General features: G+C 39.8%; 1 protein-coding gene across 4 annotated transcripts in view; it reads left to right on the top strand.

The window, feature by feature from the left end:
• Positions 1 to 15,457, top strand: part of PARN (poly(A)-specific ribonuclease) — a 149,471-nt gene that overhangs the window by 113,617 nt on the left and 20,397 nt on the right. The gene's annotated exons all lie outside the window — the stretch shown is intronic.

The raw sequence follows: 15,457 nt of genomic DNA, 5'->3' as shown, positions 1-15,457 counted from the left end.
TTCCAGGACACATCGCTTTGTCAGACTGCTTACACCTTTATTCATAAAAGGGCCTGTGGAGCAAGTATTTTCTCTCCTGCTGAAAAAATGCCTTCGACAACAGAAGCCAGTAGCCTCCCAGGGCAGGGCGGAAAGGAACTGACCTAGCAGGCAGCTAGCAGACAAGGTCCTAGCTTCAGCTCTGCTGCCACCTAGCACCTCTCTTCACGCCTTCTTTCCCTTCAGCAGATACCCATGAGGAGCCCAGTGTTTGCCTCTGTTTTCTCAACTTAGCTGAGGCGTTTTGGTGGAAAGAATGCTAAAGCCCCGTCGAACCCTTAAATTCAAATGTTTTTACACTGCACACAGCATAGGGCGTGAGGAGGAACCTAACGCAAGCTCTTGAGATGCTTTGCTTCTCTCCTCAAATAGCAAGTAGTCCCGACTTCTCAACACGAGAGTTAGGTTATTGAAAATCCCCACAGTAGGAGAACTTCGTGTTGAAGAGCAAATAATAGAAATAAGATTGGGGAAGGCAGTGTCCCAGATGAACCTATGGAAGCCCTTTGCACTGAAGCAGTAAAGACAGCACACCAGCTACAGATCATTGACCTTTTAATGGGTCCTGCCTACCGTCTGGGGATGAGACTTCCCACCTCCCGTCTGGAGACGAGAGTTTCTTAGAAGCTCCTTCTCCCCGTGATTTCAAGAAGACAGTTAGCAACTGCTGGCCTATGGCAGAAGAAACTGGTGCTCAGCCCTGTTCGCCCTCTGTGTCTTGGCCCTCTGTTTGCACCTTCGTTGATTTCCTGCTTCTGTAACGGAGTGGCTGCTTCTCACCTTCAGCCCCGCAGAATGGTCTGAACGTCCCAGAATGAGTTCTGCAGAGGGAGCACCAGCCCCCTCCCCGTGGAGGCTCTCTCCCTCTCCGCAGTGGAGGAAAGCATGCAGAAGCTCTCTGTGGCTGTCTCCTTTCTTTTTTTCTTGCCCCTGCCTCCACTGCAGAAATCACCATTCAACTTTAACTACTTCTTCTGTTCCTGGGTCTCAGCTACCTTTTTCAGGGGAAATTTCTTGTTTCGCTCTTATTTGCCTCTAGGTGCTATAGCTTAGGAACAGTCTTTACATTTGTGTCTTTATCTTAACCAAATGACATTTCTGCAATTTGCATATTCCTTTGGATAGACCCTTAGCTTCTGGAAAGGACTGTAAAAATTATTTAGTCTAGCCACCTCACAACCTTTCTTGTATTTGAGCAGAGTAAATGTTGGCAAAGTCACTGTAGCTCTTGTGGGTTAAGTATATTTTAGTAGAGAAAGTGTTTCCCATGGCACTTTTTAAACTATTGAAGTGATAAATGCATGTAATTTTTAAGAATTCCCTTAGTACAGGAGAATATAAAATGAAGGGGGGAAAATCTTCATTCCCCCAGTGGTAGCTACTGTTACCATTTTTTGTGTGTGTGTTTTCCACTATACCTTTAAATGATACCTCTGTTTCTTGTCTTATCAACTTTGACCAGTATATCTTGATCACTCCTGTAAGAGATTGAAACTAGCACATGTACATTACCTTCCATTTCTCTCCGTCCCCCTTCTCGCTTTGGTTAGTTATTTATACTCTACTACTTTTTTCTGTGTATATTTTTGTGCTTTCTTGAGAAGTTGATTCCAAGAGATGGCAGCAGGTATACAGCGTGTATAATATCAGGATTGTGTAAATGTAATTCTCTAAAGAAAAAATGTTGCATAATGGGGCCCACAGAGAAGAAAATGTTTTCCTGTGTCATTAAAACTTGGCTATCCAAAGGAGAATCTTCCAAATATCCCAGCCTTTTTTGTGTAGATTCTTTTGAGGCAAATAGTTTCCTTTCCTTTCAGTGATTTTTTTTTCTTTTTTGCATATTTAGTGTATGGCTTAGTAAACTCTGTAAAAATGTCTCTATTTCACCTTCATAATTGATAATGTTGCTGGATATAAAATTCTGTATCCAAAAACTGTATCCTTTCAGAACTTAAATACATTGCTCTTGACACTGTAATCGCTGGTTTACTTTCCTCTTCTCCTTCAGGGCAGGTGCCATCTTTTCCGAATCTTTATAGCTCCAGCTCCTAACCTAGAGTCTGACCCAGAGTATGCATTCAGGTGTTTGGTGACTCAGTGAGTGAATCAACGTTCCAGTGCCGGCTTCCTGAGTGCCTGCTCTGGGCCAGGTCCTCCGTGTTTTATCTCATGTGATGCTCACAGCAGCACTGTGAGGGAGGCAAGGCGATCCCCCATCAAGAGGCTCAGGGAGGTTCAACAGTTCTTGACAAAGAATTGCGTTTGATACTAGGATTATCTACGGAGCCCCGTTCTTTCCGCTGTCCATCATGCTCCCCATAAATTTTCTCAGGTCTAGTGTGCAGCTCTGTCCACCAGGGAGGAAGGCGCCCAAACAGACGGCAGCTAGGTGCATGCCACACAGAGGATGTTGTCTTGACTCTGATCCCACATCCCTAAGAAAACATCCGAGAGTGTATCTTTTCATTCAAAAATGAAATCCTAGGAAGCAGAAGAGAGACCTTTTGAACTTTTGCTTAAAAGAATATCAAAACTTTTCATTACAGAAAAATTTTAAGCATATACAAAAGTAGAGAAAACAATATAACGAACTCCCATCTCTAAGTGTCCACGGTCTGCGTGGCAAGTCCTATTTTATTAGTACTCTTTCTCTCTCTCCCCTTTAGATAATTTTGAAACAAATCATAGATGATAGCATATCATTTCAACTATGTCTATATATATAAAAGATAAGCGGTCATTTTTAAACAAAACCGCAATACTCCCACCACACGCACACAAAAATTAACTCCTTGATATCAGATATCCAGTGTTCAAATTTCCTGCTCACAGATTTTTTAAATAATTGTTTTGTTTGCACTCTAGTTTCCAAACAGATTCCTGTATTACATTTGGTTGAGTGTCTCTTATCTCTCTTAATCTGTGAATTTCCTCTCTCTGTAGATTCTCCTTACCCCACACCTTTGCAATATATTTAAGAAACCAAGTTGTTTGCTCTGCAGAATTTCCCTTATTCTGGAACATCTTTTTAAGGTTGTTTAACATGTTCCCTGGCTACTGTGTCTGTAATTAACTGGTAGTTAGATCTATAAATTTGATCAGATTCCACACTGAACTAATGACAAGGATATTTCCTAGATGGTGTTGTGTATTTCCTATGCTTTACATCAGGTGGCACAAAATGTCTCCTTGTCTGTTTGTGATAAGATTGACCAAGTGGGTTCAGATGTTGCCAGACTGGTCCATCCAATATAAAGTTTTCTGTCAGCTTTTCACTTGATGTTTTAGTAGCTATTAACAGTCAATGGCTAGATCCATTATTTCATTAGGGGTTGCAGAATAGTAATATTATAGTTTGTTGCTTCTTTATTTATTATTCCAAATGCTTTTATTTAAAATAAAAAATTTCTGGGCCCGGTGGCACAGCGGTTAAGTGCGCACATTCTGCTTCTAGGCGGCCCAGGGTTCACTGGTTCAGATCCCGGGTGAGGACATGGCACTGCTTGGCAAAAGCCATGCTGTGGTAGGCGTCCCAGGTATAAAGTAGAGGAAGATGGGCATGGATGTTAGCTCAGGGCCAGTCTTCCTCAGCAAAAACAGGAGGATTGGCAGTAGTTAGCTCTGGGCTAATCTTCCTCAAAAAAAATAAATAAATAAAATAAGATAAAAAATTTCTTCTCATCATCTATTTAGTTACCTGAAGATATAGTTCATATAGAAAAAGCAGAATAAATTATTTAATCCATCCCCCCAGCACACCTTTTTTAAACCAATTTTCAGAGTAATTAGTCGGTTTCCTAGCATCTTCCAAAGGTGAGCAATGAGGTTTGTTTTGTTTGTTTGAATCATGTGTGGGGTTTTTGTTGTTGTTGTTGTTTTAAAGATTTTACTTTTCCTTTTCCTCCCCAAAGCCCCCTGGTACATAGTTGTGTATTTTTAGTTGTGGGTCCTTCTAGTTGTGGCATGTGGGATGCCGCCTCAGCATGGCTTGATGAGCGGTGCCATGTCCATGCCCAGGATCTGAACTGGTGAAACCCTGGGCCGTGGAAGCAGAGCATGTGAACTTAACCACTCAGCCACAGGGCCGGCCCCTGAATCATGTTTTTTTAAAAAATATATTTTAGTGCATTACAGTTGCTTTTCTTTTTGATGCTATAAGTATCTTGTTTCTGACCAGTGGGAACCATTTTGAGTTGTCTCTTGAGTCTTCTGATAGAATCCCAAAAGTCTTTGATGGTTTCTTTGACTTCTGGTATTCTTAAGATAGTCCAGGCTCTTCTTAGACATTTCCTGCCTTATATTTGGAATCAGCTATTTCTCCAGGGGGCTTGTTCCTTTTGATGGAAAATGGTGTTTAGAAACCATCATCTGCCTTCTAAGTGTGTCTATTGATAGTGGTTTCATCATCATTTATAGTCTTTTTGAATGAAAGGAGCTAGCAAGGAAGTCCTTTCTTTTTTCTTTTTCTTTTTTTGATGAGGAAGGTTGGCCCCAAGCTAACAGCTGTTGCCAATCTTCCTCTTTTTGCTTGAGGAAGATTGTCACTGAGCTAACAGCTGTGCCAGTCTCCCTCTATTTTTTGTATGTGGGACACACCACAGCATGGCTTGATGAGTGGTGTGTAGGTCTGCGCCTGGGATCCAAACCTGTGAACCCTGGGCCGCCAAAGTGGAGTGCATGAACTTAGCCACTACGCCACCAAGCCGGCCCCTCTTTTTTCTTTTTAAGATAAATTATACTGATATTTCCAATTCTAGTTAGACTCCAGGACTTAATTTAACTTCCTTTAATTTTGTTTCTCTTTTTTTATGCTGAGAATTTCGGTTCCTGTTGGTATTACTTATTTGCTTTATCCCACTCTATGTGATTGTTTCAGAAGACCTATATCAGTGTCACTACTAATCATAGAATTATTGAAAATAATTTTTTTTGCAGTAATTTTTGTCCCTAGAGTTTATCTTACTAGAGATGAACAGTCGAATTACCTTATTTTAAAGTCAGTTGAAATAATTCCTCTTTATGTGGTTAAGCTACCCACTTGATAAACATTTACATTTGTTTTATTTTTACTCTTAGGGATTACCTTTTATAAAATTTAATATTGCTTTATAGTTCTGAAGGCGTTTATGTGGTTCCAAAGACAAATCTACCAGGCTTCTCTCCCCGCCTTCTCCAGCTGGGTTCCTCCCTCCCTTGTAGTGACCAGTTTATTAGTTTTCAGTATATCTTTCCATTTTTACACATATATAAACAACTGCATCATATACCCCCACCTTTTGTTAGGTAGACGGTGATGGACCACACATACTTTTCTGTCCCTTCCTTTTTTTTGTTTAGCCATATATCTTAGAAGTCACTCTTATTCTGCTTCTGTTAAAATGTGATTCTTTATGCTGCAAATGGCGTTAGTGTTCTTCAACCTCCTTAATAAAACATACTTACCTGCTAAACCTAGGTGTTTAATCCTAGTTTAAATAATCAACCTTGTAGCAAAAGTGATGAATAACGTATAAGTCAGATGCTTTGTAAAAAATTAATTCATGAGCAGTGCTCTGCTTCAGATGAATCATTCTTCTTTTACCTTTTCCCATTTTGTTATCTCTTTCTCACTCCCATCAGTATAAAGATGTAAAGCTCATGGACACACAGCATGCTTTTTGAAATATCTACAGACCAATGTGAAAAACAAGAGAAAATGCTCGTATTTATTAAGCAGATTCTTCATTCCGGGCACTGTGCTGCGTGCTTTGTGGTGTTTTTTTAAAAATCTACCTAACAACTCAGTGAAACTGTTGGTGGTATTCCTAATTTATATATGAGAAAGTTGAGTCTCAGGGAGGCTAAATAATTTAGCTAAAGTTATACAGGATTCTTACAGGCTTTTTGGATCCATAGCCCAGTGCATTAAGTTGCCTCTTAGAACATGTCGCATCTACCCTGGTGAGTGTGCCTGTTTGAGAGAGGTGCTGTCTCATGTTAATAAATTGTGTTTTCTTGAAAGAAAAAAACAAAAGGCTGTTAAAGCCCTAAGTTTAAAACCTCCAAATTTCAACCTTACTTCTCTGGGGAGAGAATTTAGATGCCTAGTCCCACAGATCATCAATGTAAAACTGTTAGTTTTTAAAAATTTTAAAAGAAACAGAAATGACCCTGGGATATACAAGCCAATATCAAAAGAACTCAGTAGTCATCCTTCTAGAACACTCAGCGCTGGTCATCCCCTCAGGAGAGTCCAGTCTTGGCCTTCAGTGGACTGGTTGGCTAATTAGTAGAGGAACTGAGGTGAGTGTGGAGGAAGATGAATTGTTGGTGAAAGGAAGGGAAGTGTTGAGTCTGTTCAACCTGGAACAGGAGCTGGAGGGAAAGAGCAGTGGGAGCCATGGCCAAGATGATGGAATGCCATGAGGAGAAGAGTCGTGGCTCTTTATCCTCACGGAGGACTGAGGCAGAACCCTGAGGGCACTCAGGTAGCATTATGAGTCCTATTTCGTTGCTGATAAGAAAACTCAGAGAGGGGAGGTGTCTTGCTCCAGATCATAGAGCTGGTGCTACAGTAGGCAGAGCTCTTCATGTTGATTGGCTAGCCTCCCCCTCCTCTTTGCTAGTTGTGGCTAGATCTAATTATCTTTCAAGGGCTATGCTAGTTTCAGACTGGAAAGATGGTAGAGACCTTTAACATCTGTTGTAAATGATTTTTTTTTTAATAAGTAAGGAAGAATTGCCATGGCCCTCCACTCAGTCTTCCCTCTTATTCAGCTCCTTTCCACATCTGAACAGTTGAAAGAAAGGATCAGACTGACCTGAAGGGAGTATTTATTTATTTATTGCTGAGGAAGATTCGCCCAGATTTGCCCTGAGCTAACATCTGTGCCTCTCTTGTGTATATGGGTCACTGCCACAGCATGGCCATCAACAGGTGGTATAGGTCCATGCCAGGGACTCAAACCCGGGCCGCCAAAGCGGAGCATGCCGAACTTAACCACCAGGCCATGGGGACAGCCCCCTGAAGGGAGTGTTTTAAGAAATTCAAATAAAATTCAGCATAAAATGAGAGTCTGGTCAATGTAAAATGCAGAATTTTAAAGTATGTAATTACTAATAAAATGGGATAATTAGCCAGACAAATTGGTTTTACCATGGTATGTTCCTAAGACCTAAAACCTGGGAGCTTTTAAATCAAGATGTAGCAACAGCTCTAACTTGTCCCCGTTCTGTCTCGCCTGCCTGGTGGGGTCCAGGAAGGATGAACTGATCTGCCTTGTCTCTTTCCTTTGACTTCTCTTGGACCAGTAGGTCAGGACACCTTTGCTTTCTTCCAGAGGAGATATTTCAACAGAATTCCTGAGAATAACATCAAAAGAGATGCAGGCAATTTGGATAAACAAAATGTGGTACATGTATACAATGGGATATTATTCAACTTTAAAAAGGAAAGAAATTCTGACACGTTTTATGACATGGATGAACCTTAAAGACATTATACTAAATGAAATAGGCCAAGCACAAAAAGACAAATACTGTATGATCTCACATGAAATACCTAGAATAGTCAAATTCATAGACAGAAAGTGGGATGGTGGTTGCCACAGGCTCAGGGGAGGAGAGGATGGGAGCTGTTTAATAGGTGTAGAGTTTCTGTCTTGCAGGCTGAAAAGAGTTCTGGAGATTGGTTGCACAATAATGTGAATGTACCTAACACTACCGAGTTGTACACTTGAAATGGTTCAGATGATACATTTTATGTGTATTTTCCCACAATTGAAAATTCAAAAAAGATGCAGGCGACTTGGAATGCATTTTTTATAGTTGAATTAGACTTGAAGCCTTTCTCATGATGGGGGAGGATGCTAATGAGAGACTTAGAATGCTTTAAAAAAATACATAGAAAATTGTGAATTATCAAGAAAAATAGTAGATGAATTGAATGTCCAATTCCTACTTATCTATTTTATACTTTATTAAAATGCTTTTGTAAAAGTTCTCAAGATAAAATACGAGAGGTTGGTAAGTAGATTGAAATGATGCCGTAGGATCTGGCCTTTCTTTCCTCACCTGTCGTGTGGGCTATGGTGTGTGTGGCAACCAGGTAGACTATTTTAGCTGAAGGTCTGCTTTACTAAACCTAGAGCATGAAGTGTCGATTCTACCAAAACTGACAAAAGCACACCTGTGAAAGTGGAACAATTGTATTTATTAAAAACTATCTCGTGTATTTTTAAAAGAGTTTAATCTGTAAGATATCTGTCAGTTGATTTTTTTAAATCTGTAATTCATTAAAATTCAGAAGATTTTAGCAATGACTTAGCTTTCTTTGAATTTAAAAACGGAAAAGTTAGCCGCCATCTCCAATAGAATTCAGCATTTCCGTTTAAAAGTTCCTGTATGCAGAAGTCTCGAATTTGGCACTGAAAGCCTGCTTTCACCTCACACTTTAAAGCAGTATATCATCTCAAGATTTTATTTTAAATAACATGAAAGCTCAGTTTAATATCACCTTACACTTAGTGTGACATTTGATGTTTTGGAATGCTTTCATATTTCATGATAGCAGTAATATTTGAATACTAAATTTAAAATTATTTGTAATATAAATTTTATATTTATATTTTTAAGTAGTTAGTGTTTATTTGATTAACCATAATTAAAAATAGTTGGAGCCGGCCCTGTAGCCAAGTGGTTAAGTTCACACACTCTGCTTCAGCGGCCTAGGGTTTCACTGGTTCGGATCCTGGTCGTGGACATGGCACCGCTCATCAGGCCACGCTAAGGTGGTGTCCCACATAGCACAACCAGAGGCACTCACAACTGGAGTATACAACTATGTACTAGCTTTGGGGAGACTAAGAAGAAAGAAAGAAGGAAAAAAAAAGAAGATTGACAGCAGATGTTAGCTCAGATGCCAATCTTTAAAATAGTAATAATCATCATCATCTGTGTTTCTAATAATGTTACATATTTTTTTGTCTTCATGTAATAGTATAATTTTTTTAAATGATGCTAATAATTGAAATTTCCCTCAACACCCTTAGATGATGGGGAAGTGAAATACTATTTTTTCCATATCTGTTAACCAAACACGAAACAAATTTCCTGTTTCAGTTACCCAGATCATGTGCAGTTAGGATTATTTGTAGTAGTTTTAGCTGAAATAAAGTATGTAATGTTAAATCCTGTATTTTAATTGCCAGACTGTAGAAGTCCTTGACGTTTTTCTGGCAGTTCTTTTTTGACACTTTATGTTTTATAAAAATTCTGCGGTATACTAGAGGCCAGGAGAAGCCGTCGAGTTCTTGTGTTTATTTGGGGGAGGCGGGTGTAAGGATGAAGAACCTGGCCCAGCGCCACGTCTGTCATGGTGCTGATAGGTGCCTCCATGTTTAAGTGCTGTCTACAGATTTGAGGTGCTTCCTTTTGTCCACTCAAAGATCTCTGATTCAAAGATTTCATTTCATTCAACTGCCAAAGCCAAATGTTTGTCATATGGGAACATTTAGATCCTCCCTTTTGTCCCTCTTTTTCCCGAATACAAAAGAACTAAAATCTGCTCTGTGTTTTCAAGTTTCCATTCCCCAAGTAGAACTAATTATAGACTCTGAGTGATGGCTAAATGGATGTTTATTGTACCATTCCTTAAACTTTTCTGTATATTTGAAATTTTCATAATGAAATGTTGAGGAAACAATAGAACTGTGGCTTCTAGAAACCTTGTATACATTTCCAACAGAGTAGGGCAGTTCGAGTGGTTCTGGATGGTCTGCAGGTTCCAGGCTCCTGTGAGTTAACAAACAGCTGTCTAGCTGATGGCTTACCTGCCCACTGGGGAAGCTGCTAGAACACTTTCCTCCTTACCCTTCCAGCCATCAGGACCATGCTGTGCAACCTACTTGTTCATTCTGCTTCTGCCCTCCTTCTCCTCTACCTTCTCTCTCTCTCCTTCTTTCCTGATGCTTTTCAAAGCTTTGGACCACTGCCTCAGAAGACTCAGATCACATCACTAAATGCATGGACTTTCCCCTTTTGCCCACATAGGACAGGGAGGGAACAGAGAATCCACTGGCATTTAAATGTCTGCCATGTGCCAGGCTCTGTAACATGTGCTCTTTTGTCTTGTTTTCTTATTTAATCCTCACAATAACCTATTTTATAATTGAGGAAACTGAGACTCAGAGAAGTAAAGGAACTTGCCCAGAGTCACCAAACCAATAATTGATGGAACCCAGGTTCAAGCCCTCATGTCTCTCATCCCAAACCCCATTCGTGCTCTTTCCCCGCTGCCTGCTCCCTCCTCATAGATCCACATGTGATCCTTCCTTGCCACCAGAAATGCCTTCCAAGATGCCTTCCATGCTACTGGAATTCTTGGGAATTCTTTGCCTTGGAGACTCTTGTAGGAATGAAAAGGTAAAGTTGGAGACTGTTGTTTATTCATATTAGTGTCCCAGCACCTAACAAATGATGCCTTGTGGTCATTCAGAAAAGGGTTTAAATAAATGAATGCACGAGAGAGCCAGTAACACACTAGGAACACATCTTCCTACCCAGTTTCTTATTGGAGAAGGCTGTGCAGACTGCCTTTTTTCTTTTGAACAGTGTAAAGTCATGCTAGGAATACTTTCAATTGCTTCACTAAAGGTAAGGCAGAAAGAAATGATGTTCTTTTCATAATTGCACCAGTATCCACCTTATTTTGTTGCCTTGCCTGCTGTTTAGACTGGAAGAACCATGGGAAGGTGGAAGTAGATCGACTGTGGATGCCTTGGAACATCCCAGGTCTGAAGACCATTCATGCATGCCTTACCACATTTTTAAAGGGAAAACATTTTAAAAGAGAATCAGTCTCATGCGGTGCTGCAGAAATCAATATTCAGACCACCATTTTCTGAGTATTACATCAGTTACCATCTATTTGATAGAATTGGGGAATTCTTGGGAGTGACCATGAGGTACATTAGTTCATCATCTTAGGTTAGTAATTCTAAGTTCTTAGAAGGGATTAGTTTCTAGTTTGCTGTAGCCATGAATGACCCCCAGAAGGATCTTCTCGAACCAAACTAAGATGCAAGAAGTGTGTGATTTCTTGGTGTCAGAACCTCTGGTAGGTGGTCCTCTGTTAGGGAGCTAAAATAACATTCTCCATGTCACGAGCAGCCCCTCAGGTAGAACCTTGTTTTCTTTTCCTGGTAAAGCCATCATACCCTGTTCATTCCTCAAATCAAATGGTTAGTGCTAATGATGTCATCTCATTTGGAATTTGGCTAAATATATGATGTGAATGTCCATTTAGGATGGCTAAATTGGTGAATATAATGAAACTGTTAAAATTTAGAGTAGCATTCTCCACGTGGTTGATAGCTTTCTTTTTATCCTCTTCTTTCATCTCCAGTTTCTCTCTCGCTCGCTAGCTCAGATCATTTGGCTACAGTGGGTATTAGATAAAGGTGAGTGCCCAAGCAGAGAGGAAAAGTTGGATCCTTCCAGAGTATGAAAGCCCTTCCTGCCTCCTTCCTTCATCATCACTTGTAAAACAGTATTTACTTCCAAATTTGAGCCTGCCCATTGACATTATGGAGTGTTTTCCTTCTCAAGTTGAAGTTAATCAATTTATAAGAAAAACAGAAACAACCAAAAATGACGATTTCCCAAGAGATGGAATATCTTCAAAAATATAGATGATTAAGGTACTATTGCTATAAATGTTGTTTAGGTAACTGGCTTTGTTTTTTGTTTTTTGGTTTTTTTTAATTTTACGTTTATTTGAGCAAAAATTGATTGGAATCAGGCTGTGCCAAACTGGAAGTGGTTAGAAGCACTCTGCCAATGGGAGCTAGGGAATGAATTTTTTCTTATGTGTCGTTTTTACTTGCAAATGCTAATAACTGTGAAATACAGTCATACCACACTGATTCGGATGAATGGAAGTGAAGACCGAAGACTCGTCTAGATTGTAGGACATTGTTGAAGAAATGCAGGTATATTGTTTTGAAGAATGAGTGGCATCTATTACTGTGAGAGCAAGTGTTACTTGGTAAAGCCGTATACTTGTGGAGCTGGAAGGGACTTGAAGCTGATCTAGTCCACCCTCTGTGACATGACAAGGGAGAACTGGAAGGTCAGAGAGGCTGTGTCTCGTTCAGAGTCCCAAAGGCGATGAGTAACAGAGCTGAGTATACCAGACCAGTAATGATTCACTGTTGGTGTAGTAGTTTTTCATGCGTTAGGTGGATCTTTGTCAAGTCCTTGACAGTTTTTTCTTTTAAAATATTTTCAATGAAATACATGAGCATTGTTTTCAAAGACCAAATAACGCAAAAAAGTTTATAGTAAACAGAAGTCCCCTATCACCCCCATCCTGTTCCTCAGCGGCAACAACTTTCAACTTTCTTTGATATTTTCCTTATTTTTCCAAATCATGTACTTATTACCGCTTCTTGACTTGCAGATGTGGTCAGCCTGTGCCGTCATTTTTATGGTCGTGTGCTATGTGCAAAGCAAGGACTGCCTGTAGTTTTTAAAGTTTTCCTCTGCTCCCTACATTGTCTCTGTTTCCTCAGAGTTTTTTTCTGACTGTATATTGGTCTATTTGGGTTTTTGTCTCTCATGTTGAAGACTTTCTCCAAATATTTGGCTATTTTGGGCCAAACGTTACTATTTAAGAATGAACTAAAAAGGGATTGAGAAGCTCTGGGTGTGGAGGCAGATCTTATTGATGGTTTTTCTCTGTAGAGTGATAAAGTGAGAAGCTGCCTGTGTAATTATATATCTCTTCTCTGAAGCTTATGCTTTTCCTTGTGGCTTATGATTTTTGTGATCTGCGTGAGAAATGTTTGCCTAAACTAGGGTCACAAAGATTTTCTCATTTTTTTTCCTATAAATTTCATAGATTTTTCTTTTATGTTTAGGTATATGATCTCTTTCGAGTTGATTTTTATATATGGTGTGAGGCATGAGTACAAGTTCTTTTTTTTTAAAAAAGACTATCCTTTCTCTACTGAATTACCTTGACTCCTTTGTCAAAAGCCAGTTGGCCATGTATATATATGAGTCTATTTCCGGACTCTCTTCTATTCCATTGATCTCTCTTCTTTCACCAGTAGCACACTGTCTTGATTACTATAGCTCTATAGTGAGTCTTGAAAACAGGTACCATGTCCTTCAACCTTGTTCTTCTTTTTAAAAAAATATTTGTTCTAAGTCCTTGACTTTTCCACAGAGAGTTTAGAGTGAGTTTGTTGATTTCTGCAAAAAGCCTACAAGGACTTTGGTTGAGATTGTGTTGAATCTACAGATGATGTGGGGGAGAATGAACATCTTAACTATATTGAGTCTTCCAACCCATGAACATGGTGTATCTTTCACTAATTCAAGTTTTCTGTGATTTTTCTATCAGTGTATTATAGTTTTCAGCATGCAGATTTTGCATATGCTTTATTAGAGTTGTCCCTAAGTATTTTGTTTTTTGATGCTATTGTAAGTCATATTTTTGAAGTTCAACTTGCAGTTCATTGCTAATATAAAGAAATACAATTGGTTTGTGTGTTTTGACCTTGTATCCTTGGACCTTACTAAGTTCACTTATTAGTTCTAATAGCTTTTTGTAGGCTGTGTGGTGTTTTCTGTTTACATGGTCATATCTGTAAATAAAGGCAATTGTATGTCTCCCCCTCCAGTGGAGTGTATGCATTTTATTTCTTTCTCTTGCCTGTTGCACTGGTGAGGGCCTCTAGTACAGCGTTGAGTAGAAGTAGTGAGAGCCAACATCTTTGTCTTGTTGCTGATCTCTTAGGGAAAAACTACTCAGCTTATGTATGATATTAGCTGTAAGGATTCAGTTTTCTTAGAGATCGATTTTCTGATTTGCAACTTGGGGAAGATAAGCCTGACTGCTGATGTGATCGGCAGAAGAAAGCCAGGGGCCTCACTTCTCAGCATTCGGGGGATGCTACTTCCCCCGTTAGTCAGTTCTTGTTGCCCCACCCATTCCCACTCTTTACTGCTGGACCAGGTGCCAGAGACTAAAGCTCCTCTCCGGTTCCCGCTGGCTGGGGGAATGCTGGTGCCCTGGCTTCCCGGGGATGGGAGTGGAGATCCTAGGACAGCTTTCTCCCTGCTGACATGGCCCCCGTCCTTATCACCTGCTTGTTTCAGGAATTTGGTGCCTGTGGTTTGCCAAGATTTTGCAGGGCTCTGTTGGGTGAATCAGCCTTTTATACCACACTTGGATTTCTGTCTCCTCCTCTACGCACGGTTCTTTGGCACTCTTCTCCCAGCTTGTCACCTCCAAAGAGAGTGCCTCCAAAGTGAGCTGACATCCCACCCTCTGGTGCTGCGTCTCCTCTCCTCTCTGCCTCGTAGAGATTTCTCTCTCTGCAGATAAATGTGTTCAATCGGTTATGTCTAACTTCCTAGGAATGTTTTAAAAGCAGTTCATTTTCTAAAATAGTTGGGCTTTTGGTATAGGAGGGGGAGTTGGTTTTTTTCCTCCTATAACTTTGATTACATTACTGGTTTCATTAGCAAATCCTTTCATCAGAGTCAAAGGTGAATTTTAGTGCAAAAGTAAATTTCATCCCAGCTTCTGAAAATTTCAGATCTTCTCAATTCAGCTCCAATTAATTGTATGTTGTCTGTAAATTCTTAATTTAGGAATTCGTGTTAGAGTAATTTTTTTCATGTTTGTCAATTCATCTTTTCTATTGAATTAAAGTGAGTTAGCAGTAGGGGATTGTTTAAAATATTCAAACCAGGTTCTTGTAAAAAGTATTTCTAATTGAATGCCATTGATTCTTTATAACCCAGAACCATTTTCTCTCTCATTTAGGCCAATTTATATAATTACGGATAAAATTTATATCTGGGACTGAGCACATGCTCACACAACACATTCGTATATTCTCTCTCCCCCCATCTCTCTCTTACTTTTTCTGTCTCTGTAACACACACATACACACACACACACACAGACACACTCTCTCCTTTTCCACAAGAGATGTCCATTATTACTGGCTAGCTATCATACAGACATACCTTATTTAATGTTAATTTTAACAGTTTAGCAGCAATCTTCAAGGGTTGGCCTTCTGAATTGAGCATAGGCTGTGCTGCATCCTCCCCTCATCCACCCAGAATCGTGCCCGAAAACAGAAATAGTCACGCTCCTGGAATTTGAATTCAGTATGAAAGTTTGTGAAAACAATAAAAATGCATTTTCTAGCTCCCACTTCCCCAGATTTTTCCAGTTTGCTGTGCTGTGTGAGGTATTTTGTACAGTGGGACATTCCTCTTTCCCTTAGTTACATCTATAGGGAATGGGTTTTTATCCAGACAGACTGGGGAAGTGGACTTAAACCATGTTAATATTATATGCAGTGCAGGATGAAATAAGCAGTTTGGGTTTGTCACTTGCCTGATTGCTTTG

This window comes from Equus quagga, chromosome 7 (assembly GCF_021613505.1).
Source record: "Equus quagga isolate Etosha38 chromosome 7, UCLA_HA_Equagga_1.0, whole genome shotgun sequence".
Lineage (NCBI taxonomy): Eukaryota > Metazoa > Chordata > Mammalia > Perissodactyla > Equidae > Equus > Equus quagga.
The sequence above is the reverse complement of the archived record's forward strand: the minus strand, read 5'-3'. Positions and strand labels throughout refer to the sequence as shown.